We start from the raw sequence: 26,191 nt of genomic DNA, 5'->3' as shown, positions 1-26,191 counted from the left end.
TCAGTTCATATAGATCTTCCTGAGTTTCCCTGAAACTATTCCTTTCACCATTTTTGTGGTACAAAATTATTCCTTTATATTTTTTTTGATAAATTAAAAAAATTTACACTTAAATACAAAATGAAAAAAGAAAAAAAATTGTCATGTATACAGCAGACCAGAAAAGAGATTCAATATAAAACAACAAATTTCCATTTCAAGAAAATTTATATAATAAATATTGTTTTCAAAGCTGCCCTACTTTACTTCCTTGGTTTTCTTTTGTCCTCTTTTTACTTAATTTTTCCCCTCTTCACAATAAAAAAAGGGTACAATTAAATGTATATACATATATATGTGTATATATACATATGGATAGATATCTACAAATGTACACTTATATACACATGTACACTCATACACATATATGTAAGACTTGACTAGGTTTATTTCCTTCTATCACCTGTTTTTCTAAAGGTGGATAACATTTTCCTTCATAAGTTCAGGTCTTTCAGTGTTTTTCTAGGTCAACCAGCTCATCATTTCCTACACTACAGCAGTATTTCTTTATGGATTCAGACAGCATTTTCCTTCATGGAATCTTTTGAGTTTAATTTGGTTATTTATAATAGAATGACTTGGTTATTCAAGGTTGTTCTTAAAACAATACTGCTATTACTGCATGCAATGTTCTCTTGGTTCTGCTCATTTCTTCATTATCTCATGGAAGTCTTACCATGCTTTTCTAAAATCATTGAGCTCATCATTTTTTTAATAACAATAATATTCTGTCATGAACATATACCACAATTTGTTTAGCCAATTTCCAATTGACAAGTATCCCTGAAATTTCTACCATATTCTTTACTAACTACAAAGAAAGCTGCTGTTAGTATTGTAGAACATGTAGATTCTTTCCCATTTTCCCTTGAGAAACAGAACTAATAGTAGTATTGCTGGTCAAAGGGTATAGATAGCTTACTAACTCTGGTTATAATTCCAAATCTCTCTTCAAAATGGTTGGATCAGTTCACAGATCCACCAGCAATGAATTAAGGTCCCACTTTTTTCATATCCTTTCCAAGATTTGTCACTTTCTCTTTCTTTTCCATTTTAGCAAATCTGATAAATATAAAATGATATCTCAAGGTTGTTTTAATTTGCATTTCTTTAATCAACAATAATTTAGAACATTTTAAAATAAATGTTCTTATAACATCTCCCTTTATATCTATGTTGTTGGGAACACAACATGTAACTTTGCTTTACCTCTGCTAGACCTTTTCTTATCTTCTTGTGAGAGGGTGATGGTGATTTAAGGAGACTGAGAAGCAGTTGCTATTCTCTGATCTTCCCACTGAGGGGCTGTGGTGTTGTCTGACCTCTCTCCCCTTCCCTCTGCCTCCAATTTATTTTACCAGTCCACAAGCAACACCTGTGTCAGTAAAGGTTGTTGTGCAGTGCCTTCAGATGCTCACAGCTGTAGAGGCTCTCAGAGAAGTGACCTGCCCCTCACAGTGCACTTGGGGGTGATCCTTAACACTATGTGACATACTTATTTTGATTTTATCTTAAGAAATGGTGTAGGGTAATGGTCTATGCTCATTTTCTGCCAGATTGCTTTCCAGTTTTCCCTCCAATTTTTTTTAAAGCAAATAATGAATCCTATCCCTAAAATTTAAGTCTTTATATTTGTCAAACATTGGGAAACTATATTCATTTGTTTCTGTAGATTACATGTCTACTCTGTTGTTTTGTTCTACCTTTCTATTTCTTCATCATTACCAGATAGTTTTGATAATTGTTGCTTTATAATACAGTTTGAGATCTGGTACTGCTAAATCTCCTTCCTTTAGATTTTTTCCATGTGCTCCTTTGACATTTTTGACCTTTTATTTTTCCAAATGAATTTTGTTATTATTTTCTCTAGCTCTGCAAGATCATTTTTTTGGTAATTGAATTGAATTGGCATTGAATACATAGATTAATTTTGGTTAAATTGACATTTTAATCATATTAGCTCTGCCCACCCATGAACAATTACTAATTCTCCATTTATTTAAATCTGATTTTATTTGTATACAAAATTTTTATGGTTTTGTTCATATAGATCCTGGATTTGTTTGATAGATGTATTCTCCATAATTATTTTAAATGGGTTATCTCTAGCTATCTCTTTCAAATAGATTTTTGTTGGTAATATATAGAAAAGCTGGTGATTTATGTGGATTTACTTTATATCCTGCTACTTTGCTGAAATTTTTATTTCAATTAACTTTTTAGTTGAGTGTTTATGATTTTCCATGTATATCATCATATCATCATATCATCTGCAAAAAGAGATAGGTTTATTACCCCATTCCCCAATTTGATTCCTTCTATTTCTTTTACTTCTCTTATTGCCAGGATTTTCAATATAATGTTGAATAATATTGGTGACAGTGGGCATCCTTGTTTTCTATGTGATCTTACTGGGAAGGCTTCCAGCTTATCCCTGTTACAAATAATGCTTGCTAGTGGCTTTAGATAAATAAAAAAACAAAAAAAACAAAACAACATCACGACCAGACATATTTACAAGTGAATTTTGTCAAATATATAACACATATATCCTTTAAGATTAGATTGTTTACTGTCCAATTAATTTTTCTCTGTTTCTGTTTCTTTTATGAAATACACTTTTTTATTACATTGTTATCTATAAAGGAAGTATTTAATATTTCTGTTTTTGGTGTAAAATTTTTGTGCCTTAATATATGGTCAATCTTTGTAAAGGTGTCACTAAGAAGGCACCTTCCTTTTTACTTCCATTCAGTTTTCTGCAGATATCTGTCATATGTAGCTTATCTAAAAACCTCTATTCATTTTCTTAACTTCTTACTTGTATTTGGATTAGATTTGCCTAGTTATGGGAAAAGAAGATTGAATTTTTCCACTATCTATGATACTGCTATTTTCACCAAACATTAATTTAACTTTTCTTTTAAAAATTTCGATGCTATAGTATTTAGTGCATATAAGTTTAGTATTGATATTGCTTCATTATCTATTACCTTTTATCATATTATAATTTCCCTGTTTTTTCTCCTTTATTTAAATCTATTTTAGTTTTGACTTTGTTTAATATCATGATTTCTATCCCTCCCTATTTATTTCTTTTGCATTGGCTAAGACATAATAGATTTTACTTCAGGCTTTTATGTTAACTATGTGTATATCTCTCATTTTAAAATGTATTTCTTGTAAACAGCGTACTGTTAGAGTCTGGTTTTTAATCCAAAAATATTCATTTCCATTTTACAGATGAGTTCATCCCATTCACATTCAAAGTTATAATTACTATTTGTGTACTTCCATCATCCAATTTTTTCTCATTACTTTCCTTTTCACTGTCCTTTTTAAAAAATTCATCCCTCTTCTAGTTTACTTCTGATCACTACCTCTATTCCATACTCTTTTAAAAAACTTCTCTTTATTCTCTCATTGTTCTCCTTTTCCTTGTCCTATTCACTCCTCTAAACATCCTCTTTTCTTCCCCCCCCCATACTACTAAATCTTAATCTCCACATCCTTCTATAGTGCCTCCCTTATCCTATTCCTTCACTCTCCTTTATATTCATATGTATTTATTTAGCTTTAATTAGAAGGCCATATCTTTGTTTCCAGTTTTTTCTTGCAAGTAGATTTGTTTCCCATTTTGCACACAAAGCAACTAATGTTAGAGTTAAGCCCATGAGCTTTACCTTGTAAATATCTGGAACTATTCAGATCTCTCTTGATTCCAAATGCTTGTCTAGGTTTTTCAAAGGTCTCTCCTAAATCTACATTTTGTGGTTACATGGCTGTGGTTTAAAGATTCCTTCCACTAGGACTTCCTAGAAGCATCCCAGACAAATGGCTGTTTCTTTCTAATCTACCTAGAATGACTTTCTAAGGAAAAAATTCTAGAATAAATAGTGCAGTCATGTCCAACACACATACCAACGATGACATGAGGTAATCAGCTGAAATGTCCCAGGTTGATTCTGTATCATTTTAAAATTGATCCTATTTGTAATTATTTGATTTAGTTCTGTTACAGCTTAACCTTTGGTTGTTTGTCTCTGAACTTCAAGAAATTCAGGTGACCTGTAATGAGTTAAGTTTAGAAATTCAGTTATGCTGCTAATTGGTATTCTATTTTTGCCTCAAGGAAATCTTCTATCCTTGAGGGATGTGGCTGAAAATTAGAGAATCTGGTCTAGTGTTTATACACCTGAAGCTATCCTTTGAGGCTGACTGGTCTCTTATCTTTGACCTGCAAGTAGACTCTAACAACACATATTTTTTTCTCACAGAAAGGAAGGAGGAAATTGTTGCTAGCCTCTCATTCCCAATTTCCAACCAATTATATTGTCCCCAATCCCTTACCTCTATAACCAACCAATCATATTGACTTTACTTCTTGTAGTGAATCAAAATTTATTTTCTACCTATAAACTCTTGTTTATTTAAAAACTCTCTCCCTCATTTAGGGTGTCTTTGTTTTGCTGAGGAAGCTGGCAACCTTTTTTTTCTTTTGGTGTGAATTCATGTACTTTACTAATAAATTAATCATGCTTAAAATTCTGTGCCTCAGTTTATCCTAATTTTAACTGTTTTATATCTTTGATGTGAAGGCTTGTGGCTGCTAACCTGGATGACTCAGTCTGTCCCCTTAGTACTTGGAAGAAGATGCTTGAGCACTGGCCACAGCACAATGTGGATAGTTCCTATTTCCATACTGGTTCTTCTTTCTGCTTGGTGTTTGCTCACTCCTGTGGCTAGCTCTCATTAAATGCCTTTCTGAACCATGCAAGAGAGTGGAACTGCCATTTTATTTCTAAAAATCTACCATTCCTGTTCCATCTTCACATTGCAATAGTGCCTTTTGCTAGCTGGGAGCTCTTAGTGCTTTCATCAAAGGGAGAGGAGGAAGATGCAGACTTAAATGACAGCCTGGGAGATTTATATATCAGGCAACAATATTGCCTTTTTGATTTATATATCACACACACCACACACATATATACATATATATCATAAATTCTATTGATTTATTGATTGACATATTACATTGATTTATTATCATAAATTAAATCAATTCATGGCACCTAGATGGTAGAGTAGGTAGAATTTTGGACTTAAAGTCTGTTAGACCCAAGGTCAAATCCTGATTCAGACATTTCCTTGGGCAAATCACTTAGTCTCAATTTACTTTTCTGTAAAAATGGGATTAAAAATCCATTTTTCATAAGGTTATTATATTATATATGTTTATATATGAAATATAATATTATACAAACTTTTTACATTATGTGTTTTATTTCATTGTTATTTCCACTCATGTCTGACTCTTTGTGACCGTATTTGGGGATTTTTTGGGCAGAGATACTGCAGTGATTTATCATTTCTTTCTCCAGCTCATTTTATAGCTAAGAAAATTGAGATTAAGTGACTGATCCAGGGTTACACAGCCGGTAAGTGTCTGCGGCTGGATTTGAACTCAGAAAAATGAGTCTTCTTGACTTCAGTTTTGGTCCTCTGTGCGCCATCTAGTAGTCTATTCTGATATACTAACGTATACTATTATCTATAATGTGTATATGTAATACTCTACATAAATTAGAATGGCAATTATATTATTACTATACTAAACACATTAATATATAATATAATATTTATTATATTATATAATACTATATAGCCCACAAATAACTTTAACGCAAGAAGGGAATTGAGGAGTCATCGGGTCCAACCCTCTCCTTTAATAAAGGACAAAACTAAGATCTAGAAAGATAAAATGACTAATGGCAGTTAATGTTATGATTACAGCATAAATGTTATATTATAAATCTAGTATAAAGAGAATAATTATAGTATAAATATAATATAAATCTAGGCTAAATGCTACATTATAATTATAAAATATTATGTTATGATATTTGTATCTCTCTTGATTTTCACAGCAGCCCTATAAGATAGATGCTATTCCATACCCATTTTACAAATTATTGTAATTACATTTATAGATAACAACTAAGACTTGCTTTGGGAGATTCAGCTACTAACTGTCAAATCCAGCCTTGCTAATACTTGGTTTCCTGTTCTTTTCGAAACCCTACCTCACTGCTTAGTGATGAACGGAAGGGCTGGAATTTACATCCAGCTCCTCTGACTCGAGATCCAGCCCTCGTGCCTTTGCAACACAAACTCTAGCCACAGTCCAAGTCTGTGTTAAATCAGTGCAGCTGCAGAACAAATATTGTGAGCTTTAATAATTGTTGTTGAGCTGCTGGGTAGAGAATCAGGGCTGATCCCTCTGAAGGGAACTTTTTCAATCCCATATTCAATTTATTGAACAACTGTTATGTGCTAAGGGCCAGACAACTAAAGTAAAGGCAAAACAACGCCGACCTTCACGAAGCTTACACTCTATTCTAGAGACCATCCTAGCTGCATGATCTTTGTATCTGAGGGGTATAGTTTATCTGGTCTACGTGGTATAGTGAGAAGGGTACTATAATGGGACTCTGGAGAAACGTGGATTTCAACGCCATCTCTGACATTTATTGTATGACTGTGAGTGCCTCATTGAGCCTCAATTTTTTTCATCTGTACTAGAGAGTAGACCTGTCTCATTGGGTTGCTATGTCTTAAATGAATCCATCAGTTAACTTAGTTAACCTTAAAACCCCATAGAAATGTCAACTGTTATTGATGATGAACCCTACTTTGGAGAATTGGTGGTGAGGGGAAACTGAAGAGAGAAAGCTTCATGATGGGTTCTTAATCACCCTGCCCCCTTCCCCTTCCTAGCAGCTGCCCTGCATCCCCCAATGATTAGAACTCACAGGGTGGGACCAGTGAAAATGGAAGGCTGCCCCCTCCAGTTTTGGCTTTTGGCCCATGGTCTAGGGGGCAATTTGCATTTTTAAAGGGGAGAAAGGCAGGGAGCTAACTCTGGGAGTCCTGCCAGCTTGCCTGGCTCCTGAGACTATCTCTGGCCTTCTTTGGGGAGGGTCAGATTATGCTTGTTTGCCTACTTCCAAACAGGCTGGGATCTGGCCATCTCTGAACATCCATCCCTTTCCTTCCCCATGGTCAATGTGGGTTCTGATCTTTTGTGGGTCAGACTTTGGCATCCAGAGCAGGACCTCATGGGAGGGCTGGCTCCTCCCAATGGCCCAAGTGTAGCCATCCACTACAGCCAATCCCGGTTTTGCTCTCTTGGCCATGTTCTTTGTCCTTATTGTCCTGGAACCCCTGGGGGCTCTTGGAACTGAGTACCTCCCCAGAGACTTTGGAAGGAGGGAACAATCTGGCAGCAATTTTTACACCTGGAGTAGATTGATCTAAATTAGACCCCAAGAGCCAGATTTGTCATGGTTACTGAACACAGTAGGGCCTCCCCATCCTCCCTTCCCACCCACCTCCCCTGAATGAGGGTATTTTTTTAAGGCCTCTTGGTCCTAATTTGTTTTCCTTTATAGAATAAAACCAACACGGTGCACATTCTGAATTCTCAGAAATCCTTTGGCAGACTTGGATGGTCACAGCTGTTAGTAAGGTTTTGATCCCTGAGATCCCTCTTCATCTCAAAGAAAATAACTCTCTGGTTTGAAGAAGAGTTAGAAACAGTGATAATTTATATCAGAGGTTTGTCATAAAGAATAGATAGAATTTATATAACATTCATTCATTTAAAGAGAGCATTTTAAGTGTCCGTGTTAAATGCTAGGGGTGTGATGACAAAGACAAAAAACAGTTCCTGTCTTTAAGGACTTGATACCTTATTGATGGGTAAGTGGCAAAGTGGATGGAATCCCAGACACTGGGTTCAAATCTGCTTGCATACACTTACTTGCTGTCTCTTGACTTCTGCCTACCTCAATCTCTTCATCAATAAAATGGGGATGATATCACTTACCTTCCAGGGTTGTGGTGAAGATGAAATGAGATCATATTTGAAGCATTTTACAAAACTTAAAGCATTAAATAAATTATTTTTAGCATTATTAGTTATATTAATAAGAGAACTCTGTGGTGTGGTATGGCATGGCTAAAAGTGTTCAGAAATACTTTAGTCTTTCAAGAATTAAAAAGGAATATTTCCCAGAAAGCAGTGAAGAAGGCAGTAGAAGGTTGCAATCTCTACAAATGAGGAATTATGAGGAGAACCTGAAGACATCAAAACATACAAAACCAAGAAGAAACCATAAGCTGATCATGAGAAAAAGAGGAGGGTCTCTGGAATGTAGGGCAGGCTCAGTGTGGCTCACTGATGGGAGAACGTGGGGAAGAATTTTAAAGGATATGTTTGGACTGTGATCTACTTTTTTGGAAGAACGTCCAATCGGTCAATAAAAATTTACTGAGCACCTATTAGATCCTAACCACTATTCTAGGGAATCAAAAACAAAAAGAAATTGATCACTCACTCAACAAATATTTACTCTTCATGGTTGTTGTTGTTTGTCCTTTGTTCTCGAAGAGCATCATGATATCAGGCCGTGACATGCAAGTGAGTTGGATTTAAGGGAGAGAGGGCTGAGCAAGGTGCCTCACTTTACCCTTCAGAGCTATTTGGGTCTAGTAGCCAGATAGACAACTGGAGATGGATTGGGTCATTTATTAATCACTTACTATGTGGTACACATGATGTTAGGGAAGCCAAAAACAAAATAAAATCAATCAACAAACTAAGTATCTATTGTGTATGGGAACTGTGCTAGCTTGGGGGGGGGATACAAAAAAAAAACAAATTAACCTCTGCTTTCAAGATGACTACAATTTATTTGGGGAACAGGGAATTTTATTAAGCACTCATTTTGTGTCTGTATTGAGGATACAAATATAAGACATAGTTCCTGGATATCCAGTAGGAGTATTTGGAGATATAGATGTTTTATCATTTTAATCCTCCCAACCACTGCTTCCCTATGGGAGGATTTCATGCTGCTGAAAACACAGGCCCTGTAAAAAATACAGAAATCATCAAAAAACCACCACAGCTCTGGGAGGAAGCTCCTATAAATGGTAGAGTAGGTTTGGAACACAAATCCTCTAACTAAATCCAATGCTCTCCCTCTACCACCACCGCAGTAACTCAGAACTGTCCATATACCTCCTTGTATATTGCTTAAAAACAGGAAACATGTTTTCTGTTCCTTTTTTCGTTACTTTGTCCCAACATGGCATCTGTGAAGTTCTACTTCACAACCCAAGAAAATATTGCTGATTATCTGACTTCTGATAACTGATGGTTAATGACCGTTCAAATTTTGCACCCTCTCCTCGGCCAGTTAACTAAAGTATCAAGGACTTCTTTTCTGTGAGAAATCCAACTGAGTCTCCCAGTTTATATCACCCATCTCCCTGAATGATGACCATCTGAAGTCAACCTTTAGTTATTCAGCATTTCTGTCCTTATAATCCCAAGTACAAATGCACCACAACAAAGAAAGCCCCACTCCAAATGTGCCTTGATTTCTCCACTCCCACCTCCTGATTTGGACCAGAAAGATGTTCTGAAGCCACTTCGAGGTGTTTCCCTGCCTTATGCTGAGGAATCCAGCAAAAATGAATTGGGACAAAAAGAATTGCTTTCTAGGAAAAGAGGCGGTGGTTTAATGATCAATCCAGTTCTACAAAGGCTAAATCAGGCTGTGATTTATGTCATTAAGTTCAGGAAACAAAAAGGAATGATTGATTGACTGAATGAATGAAGGAAAGAACTGGCTTTTGCTTTCACAGAGTAATAAAGCTGGGACTCTCCTGCCCTCTTGGGGATGTCTCAGGATGCTGTTTATTCTGCTTTCCACAAAGAACATGGTAACAATAATATCTCACATTTCTCTGGAGTGTTAAGGTTTGCAAAAGACTTTTTTTTCACTCCCCAAACACCCAGTGAAACAGAAGGTAAAAGTATTGTTGTTGTTAATTTGCCGATGTGATTTGCCTGGATCAAACAGCTAATTAGGCGCCAGAGCTGAGAAATGAATTTGGGCCACCTGAGTTCGCATCCAGCTTGCTCTCTGCTGCCTGGGACCTGATGCCTTTCTATCTGGGGAGAAGCAAGATCTGAGGGGTATGGATTAGAGCTGGAAGGAAGCTTAGAAATCTTGTCCAAATGCTCTCATTTTACAGATGAAGAACCTGAAGGTCAGAGGGGTGACGGGACTAGCCAAAGTCACACAGTTAGTATAACAGAATCAGACTCTGGACTTAAGCCCTTTTCCCAAATCTATACCATAAGGTCTAAAACATCAGGGTTATTTTATCATGAGTATCATTTCTGGAAATCAATAATTATTTATAAACTTCCAACCTCTAAACAAGGTGAGTGGGAAAAACCTCAACTTTTCCCACTATTTTGTAGGGCCTCAAAGAGTCTCCCTTGACTTTGGTCAGGGAACGCCTCCATCACATAAGAATCAATTAAGAAATTTAAGTCTGGATTCAAGTGTCTCCTTAGCCTGGTGAATAGACTGTTGTTTGATTTGGGCCAATGTGAAAATAGCAAAACACCAACCTCAAGGAATAAGAGAAACCATCTGGGCTTTAGAAATCCATTTTTTGATTCAGTCACTGCTTGGCCAAGTCTAAATATAATTCTTAGCGAATGAGAAAAATTCAGAGAACATGAGAAAAACTGTTTCTTTTGTTACATTTTAAAAATTGGAATTTAAAGAACAAAAAACAGGGTACCTATACACAAAGAGACATAGACACACAGAAACATATAGACTAGAACACAGAGGACTCTAGTATCTCTAAATGTTCCCACTGGCTTCTTTTTAAAATATATGATGGTACTATCAAAACTGTACTGTTTGTGTAAGCTTCCTTCTTTTCTTTCCTCTGCATTTCATGAGAAGACTTTTATAAACTCATGCAGAGTAATAATATTATTAAAATTGTAAATTTAATTATTATAATAATAAATGTACATTTAAAAAGCACTTGTAGGTTTGCAAAGCACTTTATAAATATTATTCCAGTTATTATAGCATCCATTTTTCAAAGTAAAACAACCTCATAATTTTAAAATAAGGTTAAAACAAGATGAGTGTTATAATTATCACCATTTTTACAGTTGGGGAAACTGAGAAACAGATTCATTAAGCAACTGGTCCCAAATCACACAACTAATAAAGGTCTGAGACTACATTTGAACCCAAGACTTTTTGACTTCAGGCCCAGCACTCCATGCACTGCACCACCTGGCTCCCAGAAGAATAGACACAAGATGACCATAATAACATAAACAAAAGAACACAAAAAGTCGCTGAGCTCAGATCACTGTAATTGTCTTAATTACAGAGACCAAATTTGCCAACTCTCACTTGGGGGGTGGGAGCTACTGGGGAGCATGGGTGCAGAGTGTAGCATACACTAGCAGATGCTGTCGTTCTATTGTCTGTTTTGCTGGACTGTTTTTCTTCTTTACCTGGGAGATGATGAAGTCTGCCTCAGTTTCCTCAACTATAAATCAATTATATAAGATAACATCTACTTCTCAGGCTTGTTGTGAAGATTAAATGAGATAATATATATTTTTAAAGCTCTTCCATGTGCCTGACACATATAAATCCTTGTTTACCTTCCTTTTTTTCCCCAACAAATTCTAGAGATGGCATATTGCCTCTGCCTTTTAAAGCTCTTTACAAACTTGTCTCAACCTACCTTTCCAATCTTATTATTCGTTCCTTCTCCTCGTGCATTCATTGGTCTGGCCAAACTTGCCTTCTCTCCGTTCCTTGCCCATACCACTCTCTTTGTCCCACTGTGCTTTATAAAGATCTGGCCCCTTCCCCTTCTTACCTCTGCCTCATAGGAGTCCCTCTCTTTAAAACATCTTCAGTATCACCTTCTCCATGAAGCTTTTCCTGATCCCCCAACTATAAATACTCACTCTTTGAAACTATGTTATATTATTAAATTTAGAAAAACATAAATATATAATAAATGTACATTATAATTATTTTGTATTTATTATAGATATATTGTATTGATTTTGCATCATTTCATATATGAAATATACACACATATACATAAACATTTGTATATATGCATACACATTTGCACACATATTTGGAAGTATGCACAATACAATACACATATATGTTCATACAGGTACACACATATGTACACATATACACATACATTGCATATATTTTTTCTTCAAACAGAATACAGGTCTTTTGGGCAAGAGATTGTTTTATTCTTTATATGTGACTAGTCCAATGCCTATCACATACATAATAGATGCTTAATAATTGCTCTAGAAATTTTTACCATTATTCTCTTTTTTCAGGTACTAAAGTATCTGTTTTAAAGAAATAAATCTAAAACAGGGTTAACTGGTGCATATACATAATCATTTGTATAAACACACACATATTTGTAGGTATGCACACTACAAAACACATGTGTTCATGAATGCACACACATATGTATACATACACATATACACTGCATATATTGTTTCTCCAAACAGAATTCAGGTCTTTTGGGGAAGATATTGTTTTTCTTAAATAAAAAAAATTTTTTCCCTACTTACTCATTTTATTTTAGGGGGTGGGTTGAATATAATTTATTTATTTTTAGTACACATTGTTTTATGAATTATAGAGGAGAGTGTTTTATTCTTCATATTTGCATCCCCAGTGTCTAGTCCAATGCCTATCACACACATAATAGGTGCCTAATAATTGCTCTCGAAAACCCTTAAAATTCTTACCATTATTCCTTTTTCAGGTGCTAAGGTTTCAGATAACAATATCTGTTTTAAAGAAATAAATTAAAAACAGGGCTGACTAGTGCATATACCCAAACATTTGTATATACATTCACATTTACACACATATTTGTATGCATGCACACTACAATACACATACATATATATTCATGCATGCACACTCATGGGTACACATCCACATATACATTGTATATATTGTTTCTCCAAACAGAATTCAAGTCTTTTGGGAAGAGATTGCTTAAAAAAAATTTTTCCCCCTATTTATTTTATTTTATTTTTTGGGGGGAGGTTGAATATAATTTATTTATTTTCAATACACATTGTTTTATGAATTATGGAAGAGGCTATTTTATTCTTTATATTTGCATCCCCAGTGACTAGTATAATGCCTATCACATACATAGTAGGTGCTTAATAATTGCTCTCGAAAACTCTTACAACTCTTACCATTATACCTTTTTCAGGTGCTAAGTTTCAGATAACAATATTTATTTTAAAGAAATAAATCAACAACGGGTCCAACCGTGAATATATATATATAAAACATATAATATTCATGTACACATATATATGAAATTCAGCGTAATTTATATGCACAAGGAAAGCCCGTTCTCCCTTCCCCCCATCCCTCCATCCCTCCCTGCCAATGGAGGGGAGAGAAATGACACGGGGGTAAGAAAATCTCCCAAGTCAAAGGACTCTGGAAGGATTCAGCCATCTCCTTGCGTCCAACTGTGTTACTGTTCCTCCCTGGAGCCCCTGCTTTCTGTCTCCCTTGGGAGAGGGCTGATTTTCCGCTCCCTTCTGGAGATGCTGCCCATTTCCAGTCTGTGGTTTGCACATGAGACATACGTGCACGGGTGTACTTTTCTGCTCCTTTGTTTTTTTTTCCCCCCCAGGAATCCCTCCCGGCGCAAACTCTATCTGTACGTGGGGTGGGGGGCTCAGAGCTTGCCCATAATGAAGTACCACTAGACAGAACAGTCACTTGTGGCAGGTAGCAAAGAAATTTCAATAAAGTAAACTCGGAGCATTATCAAAATTATACATTTGGGGCTGTTAGCATGGCCTAGAAAAAGATGAGGACAGGCTCATCTCATTAAAAGAGAAGAAATAGTGGAATTAGCTTGAATCTAATTACAAGCCACACTATCTAATGTAAAAACATGACTGTTTTTTCACTCCCATTCATTTGGGCTAGTAATTAGTTTTGGCCTCTAAAATGCCACCCTTTAATCATCCAAACACAGATGTGATTTGCCGTGCAATTTAATCTTGCTTTAATGAAGAACTAATGGACGCATCGCAAATTACTTTCCCTGTTGGAGAAAAATTCTATTTCCTGCTTTTCAAAAGATCAAGAGTATCTTGTGATAATAGGCCGAGCGGCCCTGGCAGCCTCGGCGCCCAGAGCAAACAAGCTCTTTTACTCAACTCCCAATTCAATGGCGAAAAAGAGGGTACAATTAGAGGCGACGCAGGGGAAACGCGGCGTTACGGGCGAATCACTTTCGGCTGCTCTACCCCCAGCAACCACTGCCTTGTTCGAGCCGGGGCTAAAGTGTCAGCTCCGAACAATGCGCCGTGATAAATTACTCTCTTCAAACAGCTGCACTGCTAATTTTCAATTATACACACAAATGGGCCTCAGATTGGAAGAAAATGGAGTGCATGGGGAGAACAGTAGTAGATTTCTGTGTTTGTTTGGTGGAGAGTGCGGAGGCGGGGGAATGACATCTTGAAAGAGACGGGAGAGGAGCACCGGTGGAGTCGGGGTTGCCACACCAGAGACGAGGCTGCTTTCCCCCTCCCCTTCCTCCCACCGCCCCCGGCGCCCCACGGGCCACCTCTGTTGAACCTGGCTTTCGGGAGAAGCGTGGACTTGCCAATTGCTTCCATTGGGTTGGGAGAGTTCGAACGTTCTGACCCAGTGCTCGTCCCGGGATGAACAGTTTTCCTTGGGTCCACACCCCTCAGACCCATTTTGTATGATGAGGGTATTGTCTGGGTTAGGATTTCTCAAGAGTCTCCCTAACTCTTCGTCCCCAATCACGAGTTCTCCCCAAATCGATACCGTTCTGCCAATTACTTCCATTGGGTAGAGAGAATTCCCACGTTCTGACGTATTGCTTGCGCGTCCTGGGATGAACCTTTACCCTCGGTCCACACCTGTCAGACCCTTTTTGTATGATGAAGGTATGTCTGGATTAGAATTTCTCAAGAGTTTAGTCTCTCTCCCTAACTTTTTGTTCCCAATCACCAGTTGTCCTAAAATAGATACCATTCTGCCAATTATTTCCATTGGTTTGGGAGAATTCCCACGTTCTGATCTATTGCTCGTCCTGGGATGAACGTTTTACCCTTGGTCCACACCTGTCAGACCCATTTAGTCTGTGCTAGAATTTCTCAAGAGTTTAGGCTCTTTCTCTAACTTTTCTTCCCCAGTCACGAGTTATCCTAAAATTGATACCGTTCTCTTTGTGCTCAGATGCCCCGATTGTCCAGACCCCCTTCTGTCCACCTTTTATTCCTTTGCTTCCCAAATTGCACTCAGGGCAAGTCCCAGAACAGAAGACAGCTTAATGACACTCCCCTTCTTAGCCAGGATGAATATTTCTGAACCTTATTCCCCAACATATCGTGAAATTCAAGAATTTGGAACTTCCAGTCAGCAGTAAGAATTTTGGTAGCAGCTCAAAACCCATTCAGATCAGCTTTAGAAATCTTGATGCAAAAAAGTATCTATCTTATCTATCTATCTATCTAGAGAGAACATAGTACGGTGGGAGTTGGTCTTAGAGATAGGAAGATATGGGTTCTCTATTTTTAATTGTGCAATTATCTTCACTCTCTTTATTTGAGAGTTAGGAGGGCTATGGGTATGGAATATTGATTATACCACCAGACACAACCAAGTTTGGGTTAATTTTGTGAAACATTTTCCTACTCTAACATACTAGCTGTGTGACTCTGGACACATCACGTAACTTCTCAGCATACTAAGTAATTCTCTCAGATTTATTATCATGGAGAAGGTTTTGAGTTGCACTGCTTGAAGAAATTCCCTGATAGACTGATGAAATCACGTCTGGTAATTAATAAAAATAATCATCAAGATGATCGTGATGATGATGACGGTGATGATAAAGTCAAATTCAGGTGAGCAGAAATGGTTTCTCTATGACAAGAACCTGTGGAGGGGAGACTCTAGCCTAGGAGTGTTTTGATAAATGTTTGATAATGGGTTCTCTGGAGGGAAAAAAAAGGAATCTGGAATATGCATTAAAATTTTCTCTGCAACTTTCTAAAGTCCAAACTATTAACAAATAACAATTCAAGCTTTGATTTATGAAGTATAGATATTCACACTGAAAATGTGACAATCGGTCCAGAGGTACTAGCTCTCTTTAGGAGCTCCAGCTACAGCCCATCTCAGATCTGTGATTAATTCATAGGGTTGATTCTTCAGAGTAGCACTCAATGGTGGTGGAGGAGAAGATAGCTTTCAGAACTCCCTGAAGTTCTTGTGGGTGCTGGGGAAGGGGGAGAATTTGCAGAGCTGGTTGAAGGGAGCTTATCTGGTACATGGCCAAAGCATGCAGAATTACATCCTATTTTGACTAAGCATTCTTGTTCTATTGCATCTATACTGTTGACAGAGTCCAAATGCTGTTAAAATGCCGATATAATAAAGTTTGTAATTGTATAGGCTTCAAAAAAATCGGTGTTGATGTGATTTAAGAAAGTAATCTTATTTTTACTTGGGTCTTTTGTTTTTATATTACATTCATTTTTGAAAATAGTCCTCTCTACTCCTCTGCAAATGGAGACATCTACTTAACAAAGGATTAAAAAAAAGAAGAAAAATGTTTGGCAAAACTACCCCATACTTTGGATGTGTCTGATGTATAATCAATATTCCATACCCATAGCCCCCTAATTCTCAAATAAAGTGAAGATAATTGCACAATTAAAAAAAATCTTTGGGGTTTTTTTTAGCTTCTAAATTTCAGTTTCTTGGGGTAAATTAGCCTTGTATGTTTTACTCTAATTCTGATTCTTTGGGACTGTTCTCTTCTATTATAAAATGTGACAGTATATGCAGCATCCTGTACCCAGAGTTCACCACCCCTCCAAGGAAATGGGAAAGGTATATATATTTTTCTCTTTCTTTCTCTTACTTTTTTTCTTATTTCTATTTTTTTAAACTTACTTTATCACAAACTACTTGAGTCCTAAGAAAATACTCATTTGGATTTTAGAAAAGGTAGAGAAAGTGTTGTAAGGCATGCTGGGAGCCTTTGGGTGTCCAGAAGACTCTGACTGTTGCACAAAGATCAGCTATGGCAAATTCTCTTCCCTACCAAGAAGTCGCCATCTCTGGGGAGCATTCCCAGTGAGGCCGCCATCTTCCTTAGAGAAACTCAGGATTTTAGTGATGACCAAATGACAAACAAATGGGCCTCATCTGCTGAAGAGCCAGGCATTAGCAGGGTACAATGATTTGGCCGTGAAGAGACAATGGTGATTAAAATGTCCTGATTGCCCAGCTTTTCAAAAAAGCCTGAATGGAATATAACTTAATGTTCAAAGAAGGAACTGTTAGCTTGATCGGATTTGTTTTTTAAAAATAGCAATCCTTTCAGGGCATCTTCTTTTTTCTCCCTTCAATAAATGTGAACGGGCTCGATCCTCTAATTATGAAATGTATTACCATACAAAAAGGATTATTTTTTTGAATTTAAAAATGCCAGTCACATTTAAAGTTACTTCCCCTTGAAACGTGGAGACTTGGGATGGAGGAGGGAGGGTGGGGAAAGTGGTTCCAGTATGCAATCGTTAACAGGACTTTTTTTTTTTTTTGCTGAAGTGGGATTTCACTCCTTCTAGTTTATAATCGTTACAGAAATTTAAACCTCAAACCATTTCAGGCCGAGCTTATACTAAGCTTGTTAGTGGTTTCTGATGCTGTAGGTGATAGGGCTCTGGTATTACCATAAATCAGCAGAATTAACGATGATCTTCAGAGGCATGCTTGAAGGTGGGTGACAGAAGTCTGCAATTTGGTGCTCTGAATATGATGATAACATTCTATATTAAATGTTTATAATCTACTTAGAGCTGAGCTGCAAGTACACTTTGTATTTGCGTTGGGCCTCATATTAGACATCAGGACCAATTATTACAGCCTGGGCGATGTTGCCGTCTTGGGGATGGCATAATTTAAAAATATATATATAATATAGCCAGATCCACCCACATGTCTTAGCAGGGCTGCTTTCTTCTTATTTTTCTTTTTCTAGTTTAATTTAATTATATGATGCTCAAAGAGGTTCTTGGCTTGTTTGTTTAAATATTGCCAGGAAAAGCATCCTACAGTAGTTGTGTTCTCACCCACACAGATATATCATCCATCTGTAGACTTACATGGATTTTAGATTCTGTGCCTCAGATGACTGAAATCAGGTTTCTGCCCTATCCTTTATACCCAGTATTATTCTTCCAACCAACTGGGTCTAATAAAGAATTGAAACTCAACAGTTAAATTTTCACCATAGCTTTTTTCAAAGAGGCAAATCTTAGGTATTTTCCTGCTCCTATAAGTCTTTTATAAATTTGCATTATAGTTGTTCACCAGCATTGGTAGAGGGAATTTCCTTTCTCGGAGTTCCCTATAAAAATGTCCCATGTTAGGTGAGAAAGACAATCTACTTATATATTTATATCAATAGGATATCTATGTAGTATCTATGTCATCTCTTAATTTATCATTCTATCAGATTAAATATTTATAAAGTCAATCATCTACCATCACCTATCATTTATCATCCATCTATCAAACTAAATATTTGTCAAGTCTATTATCTATCACTCTATTATTCTATCAAATTAAATAATATTTGTAAAATGCTTAGCACAGTACTTGGTACATAGCAGGCAACTTATCAAAGCTTTACCTTCCTTTCCATCCATCCATCCATTTCTTAATTTACATCTCCCTTTCTGGTGCTTTTAACATGCTTGCTTCTTGAAATGTATGTGTTTACATAGTAATCATACTTAAGATAATAATTATAATTTATAATTAATATATTAATTTTATAAAATTACATAATAATAGATGATAAGAAGCAATATGGCTGGTGGATAAAATCTAACTTGAGTTCAAGGCTTGCCTCTGATGATTCCTGGCTATGGGATGCTGGGTAAATCACCTTACTTCTCCAAACTCAAGGCAGCTCTCTATGGACTTCATCTATTTCTCAGGGGTGGTGAGAGTTGATAAAAGGAGATATTTGTAAAGTGCTTTGCAAATCTCAAAGGGCTATATTGTCAGTTATAGAAGATGCTAGCCTGTTTTGGTAGAAGGAGTTTCCGCTATTACTGAAATCTAGTCTCTGTCCCTAATACATATTATAGCTTTTGTATGTATAAATATACGTGTTTTGTGTTGTGTATGTATATCCAGTTTCATCAGTTTCCCAACAGAGAAACTCCTTCATCAATCACCAAATATTTATTAAGATTTCACCGTGAGCCAAGTATTATATTAGGGGTTAGGAGAGAAGTTCTTAACCATTTGTGTTATGTGTGTGTGTCCGGTCTCATGAGTCTCCCATTAGAGAAACTTCTTTTCCATCAATCACCAAATATTTATTGAGATTCCACTGTGAGCCAAGCATTATTTTAGGGATTAAGACAGGATTAGGACAGAAACCATTTTTCTGGTTTCTGAAAAACCTTAAGGAGACTGGGGGAGTCTATGGTCCCCTTCTCAGAATAATGTTGCCAAGTGCATATAATAAAAAATATAGCACTAAAAAAGAAACCAATTGTATTGAAATTGAGTTATCAAAATATATACAAAATGGGCACAGGACAGTCTCTGCCTTGAAGGAAGCTCAATGGATCCAATCCTGCAAGTCATCTAGTACTTGTAATCTCAGTTTTCAAGAGCTGCCTACAGAACTAGATCACTACAGTGACTTGTCTAAAGTTGCATGGTCAAAGGCAGGTCTTAAGCATAGGTTCAGAGGCTGGCTATGTAACTAGCATACATCATGTTATTTCTCATTGTGTGTTTGTTTGCCTCAAAGTAATAAAATAATAACTTTTAGGCTTGTAAAATATTTTGTAGCCATATCATTTGTTCCTTGTGACTCTGTGAGGTAGGTGGTCCTGATTTATATAGGGATGTGCAGTTCCTACACTGGATTTCAGTAGTAGTAGGAACTCTCTCTCTTTTTTTAAAAATTTTTTTAAATTTTTATTTTTTTAATTTTTATTTAATAATTACTTTATATTGACAGAATCCATGCCAGGGTAATTTTTTTTTTTTACAACATTATCCTTTGCACTCGTTTCTGTTCCAATTTTTCCCCCTCCCTCCCTCCACCCCCTCCCCTAGATGGCAAGCAGTCCTTTATATGTTGGATATGTTGCAGTATATCCTAGATACAATATATGTTTGCAGAACCGAACAGTTCTCTTGTTGCATAGGGAGAATTGGATTCAGAAGGTATAAATAACCCGGGAAGAAAAACAAAAATGCAGATAGTTCACATTCGTTTCCCAGTGTTCTTTCTTTGGGTGTAGCTGCTTTTGTCAGTCATTTATCAATTGAAACTCAGTTAGGTCTCTTTGTCAAAGAAATCCACTTCCATCAAAATATGTCCTCATACAATATCGTTGTCGAAGTGTATAATGATCTCCTGGTTCTGCTCATTTCACTTAGCATCAGTTCATGTAAGTCTCGCCAGTCCTCTCTGTATTCATCCTGCTGGTCATTTCTTACAGAACAATAATATTCCATAACATTCATATACCACAATTTACCCAGCCATTCTCCAATTGATGGGCATCCATTCATTTTCCAGTTTCTAGCCAAGTAGTAGGAACTCTCAATGAGGAAACTCCTTCTGCCAAAGAAAGCTAGCACTTCTATAGCTGGTAAGCATTTATATAACCTTTTGAGGTTTGCAAAGCACTTTACACATATTATCTCCTTTTATCCTTACAACATCCCTGAGAATTTGGTGCAAATATTAATGTGTGTGTGTGTGTGTGTGTGTGTGTCTGTGGGTGTATGTGTGTGTGTGTATAAATCTGTAAAGATCAAAAGGTTTCAGTTCAAATTAAAACTTTTCTACTTGACAAAATCATAACATTTCAGCAGAAGGGATGTCAGCAGCACTTAGTTCAAACTGTACTTGAAAAAGAATTCAATTTACTCTGTCAATCAACAATCATTTATTAAGAAGCCACTGTGTGCCGGGTATATTGCTGAGCATTGTGGATACAAAGAAAAGAAAAACAACAGTACAATTTTTATCCTTAACATACATTCTTTTCATTTAGTTTCTTTTAAATAATAAAAATCTATTTTTGTTAATTCCCACATTTTGTTCTTTTGTCAGAAAAAAATAAAATAAGCGAAACTCTTGTCAAATACACACGATGAAGCAAAATAAATTCCCATGTGACCCATAGCTCGCTGTCTATCTATCTGTCTATCCATCCATCCAACTGTCTGCTCATCTATCTATCTAAACTTATGGTTAATCATTTGCATTGATAAGATTTTAAATTTGTTTTAAAATTGAAATGTTGAAAATTTCAGAATTGTTCATTTTCATAATGTTGTTATTATGTAAATATTCTCCTGGTTCTGTTCACTTCCCTCTGCATCAGTTCATATTAGTCTTCACAGATTTCTCTGAAACCATCTCCTTCCTCATTTCATATAGTACAGAAGTATTGCATTGCATTCACATAATGTAACTTGTTTAGCATCTTGGTTTATAGTTCTTTGCTACCACAAAAAGAGCCACTATATGTATTTTTGGTAGATACAGGATTCTTTTTCCTTTGGTCTCTTTGGGTTATAGATCTACTTCACAGAATTATTATGAGGATCAAATAAAGTAATGTTGGCAAAGCTTTTGCAAACCTTAAAGTGTTGTATAAGTACTAATTTCAGGAAGACCTGAGTTCAAATCTAGCCTTAGAAACTTACGACAAAGTAAGTACAGCAAGTATTTTTTGCTGTGTAACCTGGGCAAATCAATTAACCTCTGTTTGCCTTAATTCCCTGATGAAGGAAATGGAAACTACTCCAGTGTCTGCCAAGAAAACTCAATAGACATTGTGATCATAAATGAAGAGTTAGATTGAATAACAACAGTAATAATATAGTACCTGTAATGGTGGTGGGGGTGATGGTGATGGTGTAGTAGTAGTAGTGGTGGTGGTGGTAGTAGTAGTTATAGTAGTAGTAGTACTAATACTAGTAGTAGTAGTAATAGCAGCAGTAGCAGTAATAGTAGTAATAGTAGTAGTAGAAGTAACAGTGGTAATAGTAGTAGTGGTGGTGGTAGTAATAGTAGTAGTAGTAATTATAGTAGTAGCAGTAGTAATAGTACTAATATTACTACTAGTAGTAATAGCAGCAATAGAAGTAGCGGTAATAGTAGTAATGGTAGTATAGTAGTAGTGGTGTTGATGATAATGATAGTTGTAGTAGTAGTACCAGCAGCAGCAGCAGCAGCAGTAATAGTAGCAGTCAGTAGTAATATGTGTATTAAAGGATAAGCTCAGTTTAGTAACTTTGGGATATAATTCCAAATTGCTTTTCAGAATAGCCGGACCAATTCATAGCTTCACCACTATTAATGTATCTCTTTTCTTATAGCCTTTCTTTCCAACATTTGTAACTTCCTTTTTGTCATTTTTCTCTAACTAGTAGTGATTTGGAGCATTTTAAAAACATTGATATTGATATTTTGGACTTTTTCCTTTGAATACTGCTTCTTTATATCCTTTGACCATTTATCAATTGGAGAATGGCAAGGGAATCAGTGAAAAGAACAAGGTACATGGAGGATATGTTCAGATTAAGTGGATGATCATATCATATGGGAAGACACCAGGATGTAGGGGTGGAGAAGGACAGGAAAAATCTTGTAACAAGTGGCATTTGGTTAGTGACATGAAGGAAATCAGTAAAGCTAAGAGGTGGAAGTGAGAAGGAGGGCATTCCTGGTATGAGTCATAGCTCAAGTCATGTTTGCCAGTTAGAGATAGTAATATAGAGAAAATCAGGCAGTTGGGTGGTACAGTAGAAAGAGTATTAAGTTTGGAATCAGAAAGACCTGAATTTGAATCCTGCCATAAATGCTCATTAGTTTGTGATTTTGGGCAAAATCCCTTGATTTCACTCAGTTCCAGTTTCCTAGATAAAATGAGGATAATAATAGAATCTGTCTTCCAGGATTGTTGTGAAAATCAATGAGATACATAGTGCTATGCTATCTATTCAAATTCAAGAAGATTAGTAGGGTAGGAAGGGACCACTTAGTCAAGAGCTTTACTGGAGATAATAGGGAACCATTGTAGGCATGAGTTAATAAAGGTAATAGAAAACCACTGCATTATTAGGTAGAGTTGGGAAAAGTGACTTAAGCTTTAGAGAAATCACTTTGTCATCTGAGTGGAGGATGAATTGGAGAGAGGAGAGACTTGAGTCAGGAAGTCTAATTAGGAGGCCATTGTAATAAGAGTCTAGGCAAGGAGTAATTAAGGTCTTGGATTGGGAGAGTAGCTGTGTGAGTGCAGAAAAGCACGATATTGTGAATGTAGACATGATAAGACTTGGCAGTGGTTGGGATATATGGCGTGAGTTCAAGTGAACAGTCAAGATAACTTGTGAACTGGGGTGACTGGGAAATAGTGGTATTTCAGACTTTAACAGGGAAATTATGAAGTGGGAATCTCATGGGGAAGATGATGAATTCTATTTCAATTATATTGAGTTTGGGATGCCAACCAGATATCCAATGAAATGTCCAAAAGTTAGATGATGATGTGGAACTGTTACTCAGGAAAAAGTATATACTTTTAGGAGTCATCTACATAGAGATGATAAACTTACACCAAACAGGACAACAGGGAAAACAGAAGAGGGATCACAACAGCCTTTCAATCAATGGTGTCAAACTCATTAAATAGAAATAAAAGCCATAAGCCACACAGAAGGATACTTGCCAGTTGCATATTGACTTAGAAAATCACAAGGTAGCATTATCTATGTTGTAGGGTATTTGTATTTATTTTGTTAAATCTTTGAATTACATTTTAATCTAGTTCTGTCCCATTTAATAATGTTACAGGCAACAATGTAGCCCGTGACCATATTTAACACCTTTTCTTTAGATCAGTATTTGATAAATTAAGATTGAGAGTTAGATCAAAGATGGAAGCAGATAATCACAAATTTCTCATTAATTTCTTCTACTTGAGTTTGCATAAATCTGAATTAAAGAAATATCATGGTTTTCTTTTCATTATTCTCACCCAAGGAAGTTTATTAGGAAACACATTTTTGATGGGGTTTATTTTAAGAGATTTAATCCTAATGAATTACAACATTTTCTTTATGTATTTCTTTACAATTAGCTTTAATGTCTAAAGCTAAAGGAGACTTAGAGGTCAAAGAATCATAGCTCCAGAGTGGACCTCAATGGCTATCTAATTCATTTCCCTCAATTTACAGACAAGGAATCTGAGTTACAAGGTATGCCAGGGGTGAGATTTGAACCCTTTCTTTTGTATCTTCAAGTCATATTCCAGGAAGAACTAGCTCATTTAGTTCATTGATCCCATTTTATAGAGGAGGTACAGATTGAACTTAATGACCCAGAAGTTCCTTTCAGAGCTGAGATTCGATGAGTCTATGCCCTTCAGATGGGTAAGAGATACCAGACATGAGTTCTATGAAGTCAATTCGACCATCATTTAGCACTGAGGTTCTTAATCTGGGATCCACAAACCTCCCAAGCATCCTTAGTTAGACCTCAGGGAGTCTGTGACCTTGGATAGGCAAGAAAATTATATTTTATTTTCACAAACCTCTAACTGAAACTTAGCATTCTCTTCAATTTTGAATGTAGGAGACAAAACATTATTCTGGTAAGGGATCCATAGATTTGATCAGACTACAAGAGATCTGTTGTTGGAATCCTTACTAACTGCTAACTAATTAGAGTTGATCTAATCTTACAAGAAGATGTTTTGGCCAGAACCTGAAACAAGGTACTAAGTAGAACTAATTAAGACAAGGCTTGTGTTCACACCTTTACTCATTGGAGTCCACAAGTATGCTAGCTTCACAAAGTACACTTTCTAACTTCAAGGGAGTCCACACCTCCCTTAAAGCTCATTGGGCCAGAGAGCACTATGGGAGAAAACCCATAATCCCATTCTCTCAGAAGAGGCAGATAAAAGGCCAGCGATGAGGGATCTATGGCAGAATACATTTTTTCCTCTTGGCTGGCTGATCACGCTGGACTTGAGAGGAACGACTCTGGTGCAGAGAACACTTTGACGGATTTCAGTGGAGCTACGCCAGAAGCCCTCTCTCCGCGGCAAGTTGGTGGCTGGGCTCCCCAGAAGGAGATAAGAGAGACCTTCCATCTCTGTCTTGGTTGGAAGTAGAAGAAAGCAGAGGCAGAGGCTGAAGGACAGAACCTTTGGATTTGGAGACATCCGAAGGGCTCCAAGCCTCTAAACCGGCTTTGCCTTGAGAAGAACAAGAACTCCAACATTTGAACTCATATCAATCTGTAACACAAAAATGGTTGTGTATTTTGTCTGATTGATCGGTGCTGATCAAATCAATTTTGCTTCATTGCTTTCCTTTATCTGTTTGTTTTTGAGGTTGAATCTCTCTATCTTGCCCAGACTGGAACTGGCAAGAGCCATTCATGGACAGGTCTTAGTACTACTTAGCATTTAATTAGTCAACAAGCATTATTAAGCATCTACTAAGTGAAGGCACTGTGCTAAGCACTGGTTCAAATATGGAATCTTGGACTTGATTCATTTGCACATGGTCTGGCTTGTTCCTTCCTAAGCAGCCAGTGGGCCCCCCCTTTTATCATATCCATACCATACTCGGTGAGGATCAGTCCACTGTAGCTCCAAAACCCCAGGATCAAATCCACCAGATTTAGCTTCTTCTGTAGCAGCAGGGATCACAGGCATTCTCTAGTATATCTAACTTATTTTAGTCACTACCATTTGATGAAGTCAGCTGGAAGTCAGAGAATAGAGCTCTGGGCCTAAAATCAGGGAGATCCATCTTTATAAGGTCAAATCTGGCCTCAAACATTGACTAGCAGTGTGACCCTGAACAAGTCACTTAATCCTGTTTGTCTCAGTTTCCTTATCTGTAAAATGAACTGGAGAAGGAAATGGCAAACTACTCCAGTATCTTTGTCAAGATAATCTCAAATAGGGTTACAACTCAACATTAAAGCATTTGATGATGTTTTATTGAGTTTAGTCCAAATGGATGCTTTCTTAGTGGACATTTCCACTTGAGAAAGGGGAGACCATACCATATACTCTACAGAAGTGGATGTTTTAAAGCAG

This window comes from Antechinus flavipes, chromosome 3, assembly GCF_016432865.1.
Source record: "Antechinus flavipes isolate AdamAnt ecotype Samford, QLD, Australia chromosome 3, AdamAnt_v2, whole genome shotgun sequence".
Classification (NCBI taxonomy): domain Eukaryota; kingdom Metazoa; phylum Chordata; class Mammalia; order Dasyuromorphia; family Dasyuridae; genus Antechinus; species Antechinus flavipes.
The sequence above is the reverse complement of the archived record's forward strand: the minus strand, read 5'-3'. Positions refer to the sequence as shown.